Source organism: Panthera onca, chromosome B1, assembly GCF_046562875.1.
Source record: "Panthera onca isolate mPanOnc1 chromosome B1, mPanOnc1 haplotype 2, whole genome shotgun sequence".
Taxonomy (NCBI): domain Eukaryota; kingdom Metazoa; phylum Chordata; class Mammalia; order Carnivora; family Felidae; genus Panthera; species Panthera onca.
In genome coordinates, this window is record NC_138342.1 from 132,598,697 (window position 1) to 132,603,442 (window position 4,746).

Sequence of the window (4,746 nt, forward strand, 5' to 3'; positions counted from 1 at the left end):
TACTCTCTATTATTTTCAGGATGAAATTCAAATTCCTTTTTTTTCTGCCCTACTTTTTAAAAAATTATAATGAAAATTATTATAAAAAATGTAATTTAACATGTTCTTTCGACAAAATTTTAAGGGCACAATATAATATTGGTAACTATAGGCATGGTGTTGTACATTAGATCTCTAGAACTTACTCATCTTGTATAACTGAAACTGTAACAACCATTGAATAACAACTCCCCAATTCCCTTTAGCCCTAAAATTCCACTCTCTGCTTCTATGCCTTTGAGTATTCTAGATACCTTACATAGGTGGAATTATACGGAATTTGTTATTCACTGTATTATTTTACTTAGCTTAATGTCTTCTAGCTTCACCCATGTCATACATTGTAGGATTTCCTTCTTTTTATTTATTTTTAATGTTTATTTTTGAGACAGAGAGAGACAGAGCACAAGCAGGGAAGGGGCAGAAAGAGAGGGAGACACAGAATCTGAAGCAGGCTCCAGGCCCTGAGTTGTCAGCACAGAGCTTGACTTGAGGCTTAAACTCATGAACTTCGAGATCACGACCCGAGCTGAAGTTGGATGCCCAACCAACTGAGCCACCCAGGCACCCCGGATTTCCTTCTTTTTGAAGGCTGAATAATAGCTCATTGTCTGTATATACCACATTTTCTTTATCCATTCATCCACTGATGGGCATTTGGGTTGTTTTCACATCTTGGCTACTGTGAACAGTGCTGTAATGAACACAGGACTGCAAATATCTTTTCAAGATGTGATTTAAATTCTTTTGGATAGTGCTCACTTTGGCAACACATATACTCAATTCTTTTGGATAAATACCCAGGAACGGTATTTCTGGATCTTAGAGACTCCACAAGAAAACCGTTAGGACAAATAATTCAGTAAAGTTGTAGATACAAAATCAACATACAATAAATAAGTTGTGTTTCTATACATTAGCAATGAATTGTTTGAAAAAGAAATTTAAAAAACAATCCCATTTACAATAACATCACAAAAGAATAAAATATTTCAGGGTAAACCTTACTAAAGAGATGAAACACTTGTACGCTGAACACTATAAATCACTGATGAACAAAATTAAAGACACAAAGAAATGGAAGAGTATTTCATACTCTTGGATTGAACGACTTATTGTTAAATATCCATAGTACTAACGTGATCAATCTATAAATTCAATGCAATCCCTGTCTAAATCACAATAGCATTTTTTATAGAAATAGGCAAAATAATTCTTAAATTCACATGGAACTACAGAGGACCCTAAATAGTTAAAACAATCTTGAAAAAGAACAAAGCTAGAAGCATCACATTTCTTGATTTCAAAATATATTACAAAGCTACAGTACTTAAAACGGTATGATACTGGCATGAAGGCAGACATATAGACCAATAGATACAATAGAGACCCAGAAATAAACCCATGCATATACAATTAACTGACCTTTCACAAGAGAGCCAAGAATACACAATTGGTAAATGGTGTCTTCAACAAAAGGTGCTGGAAAAACTGGATATACACATGAAAGAAAAAAAAAAAAGAAAGAAGTTGGACAATTTTCTTACACCATACACAAAAATAAACTATATGAATTAAAGATTTATACATAAGACCTGAAGCTATAAATCTCCTAGAAAAAAACATACGGGAAAAGCTGTTATCTTTTTAATTTTTTAAATTTTATTTTAGAAAGAGAGAAGGCTCACATGTGTGTGCAAGTGGAGGAGGGGCAGAGGGCAAGAGAGAGAATCTTAAGCAGGCTCTGTGCTCAGTGTGGAGCCCAAAGTGGGGCTCAATCTCACAACCCTGGGATCATGACCTGAGCTAAAATCGAGTGGGACACTTAACTGACTGAGCCACCCAGGTGCCCCAGGGGGAAACTTTATAACGTTGGCCTAGGTAATAAATTCTTGAATATGACACAAAAGTAGAGGAAGCAAAAGAAAATTATTTAATGTGGTACACACAGCTCTTTATAATCTGATAACTATGAACCTTGTAAACATTGTGTTCTATCCATTTCTTCACAATTCTCTAGCCATTCCAAGTTAGAAGTGTTAGAAGTCCCTTATAGTTTAAGCTACATTTCATCATATTTTTTGTTAGTCACAGCTCAAAGCTTTCTAATTGATCCAGCACCTCTATTCTTGGTATGTAAAATGACCTTTCCCCTGCCATTTGAATAAGCTCCTACTATTTCAATAAATACATTTAAATACCATATTTATTCTTTTTCAGAAGCCTTTTTTGACCTTTGCTGGTGACTTCCCCAACCTTAGGTGTAGTTGGGCACTAAATGGTTGATGCTCCCATGGCACTTTACACAACACCTTTGTTCTTATATTTCTATATTGTAATTTTTGTATATATATCTGTCTGACATCCGACTTTGCCCAGATTGACAACAGCTCGAGTCCAGGAACCACAGCTTATTTGTTATTTAATTCCTCACACTCAGGATAATCTTCAGTACGTAGTATATTCTTAATGAATGAGTTCATAAAATAATAAGTGATTGGACGTGGTAGCCAGTCGTGATGTGGGGTGGCCCGTGATGAAATCACCCAGTTCATTGCAAACAAGTGAATGTGACGCATCAGAAGAAGAGCCTATTGAAGATGAACAGACTCCAATTCAGATACCGTGACTACCCCTGTCACGAGTAAACTGTTCTCAGTTTCTTGGGTTATGTGCTCTTCCAGATGGTAAATTTAAAAATGTTAGAAGAGATACCCAAGAAGGTACAGAAGAACTAAGGAGCTGTGATATACGAGGCGTATTTATTTTCTGCCCCAGAGGGGAACTGTCAAAATACCGCGTCCCAAACCTTGTGGACCTCTACCATCACTATGGAATTATCACTCATGATCATCCAATCCCAGACGGAGGGACTCCCGATGTAGCCATCTGCTGTGAAATAATGGAGGAGCTTATAATCTACTTTAAAAAAGAACTGAAAAATCTTAATCCACTGTTATGGAGGACTTGGGAGATCTTGTCTCGTACCCACTTGTCTCCTACTGTTCCTGTCTCACGCAGCTTCTTCTCAGCAAGCTGTAGACAGCCTGGGAGACCCAAGAGGATCTGGAACAATACAAGACTATAAAGCGACATCATTATTTTCATGAGTTTTGGGACAAACTAGCTGTACACCTAGCATCAAGACAGTCATTGTCAAGATCTGTATCTAGATAAAAAAGAATTTTAAATGACATATATACGACCATGTCTGAAATTTAAGAACTATTTAACATGATTTGTATTGAAATGAAACTTACCAGTGTTATCGGCTTGAATGTAAATGTATATGTGCAGATATTCCTAAAGCTTTTACTGACAAATTTCAAAAAAAAAAAGTGAATAATTGAATAAATAAATAAATAATTGCATATATGCAATCTCCAAGAGACTGCAACACAGAAAGGAAGATAGATATTTGAACAAGGATCTAGGAGTCATGCTTGATGTTGGAAATTAAAAATGACACGTCCTATTCCTTAAATGCTTTTGTAATGCTTTTAGTTAACAGAGTCTGCCTCCATCTCTAGTCACCGTTTATATAAGATCCAAGAAGATAATATTGTGCCATTTTATTGGCAGCTCCAAAGTTCTTAGCTTTACCAGCTCCTTCTGCTCAGTCTTTCTGAGTCTCTTCTTTTATTGGTATTGAGAAGTTTCTCAGTCTGGATTGTCGTCCGTATTCAGACAGTATGCAATAGGACAACCATCTCCCTGTTACATGGCTTTCTGCGCTTCTCATCTCAGCAAATCTTTGCAAGACTTACACGAAGGCTAGCAAGGTAACCCATGTATGTTTTGTCCGGTGACAAATGGTCAATTGTGCCCAACTTGACTCTGAAACACGTTCTGAATATTAATGATAAGAAGCACTCCCCTCCCAACATTGAAAGTTACTCGAGGGGCGCCTGGGTGGCGCAGTCGGTTAAGCGACCGACTTCAACCAGGTCACGATCTCGCGGTCCGTGAGTTCGAGCCCCGCGTCAGGCTCTGGGCTGATGGCTCGGAGCCTGGAGCCTGTTTCCGATTCTGTGTCTCCCTCTCTCTCTGACCCTCCCCCGTTCATGCTCTGTCTCTCTCTGTCCCAAAAATAAAAAAAAAAAAAAAAAAAAAAAAAAAAAAGAAAGTTACTCAAGATCAACTGGTTAGAACTGGAGGTGACCATCCTGGGGCAAGGGGGTAAGGCACAGTGTACTGGTGATTTGTATAATGATCAGGATGCTTTTGTCACTTCATTGCCCTAATTTGCTGAACTGTAGTGTCAGGTTACAACTGAGATCCACCTCCACACATTCCCTGAATAATAATTTTTGCAAAGCTTTGACGATAGTAAATAGGTTGTAGTACCAATTCCAAAGCAATAGCGGAGTGGTAGGTTGACTACACCAAGAAGTAATTCTTTGACACCAGCTAGATATCCTATAATTCAATTCAGTTCTGACATTATTTACCTGGAGATAGCATCAGATTCCATAAGTTGAGGGCTCGGTTTTACAAGACTGCTCCCACAGCCCCCTTCAGTTGTCACCCCAGGTTATTACCTGCACTTCTGACCTGCTGGCTATAAATTAAAGGTTCCCAACCCCTCTTTGAATTCCATTAATTTGCTAGAGCGGCTCACAGACCTCAGGGGAAATATTTCACTTACTAGATTACTGGTTTATTATAAAAGGATATAACTCTTGCTATAAGCCCCAGTCAATACTC

At 37.8% G+C, this 4,746-nt stretch overlaps 1 pseudogene; it reads left to right on the forward strand.

The window, feature by feature from the left end:
- The first annotated feature begins 2,575 nt into the window (after positions 1-2,575).
- LOC132693241 (cyclin-dependent kinase inhibitor 3-like) lies at positions 2,576-3,216 on the forward strand (annotated as a pseudogene).
- The last annotated feature ends 1,530 nt before the right edge of the window (positions 3,217-4,746 follow it).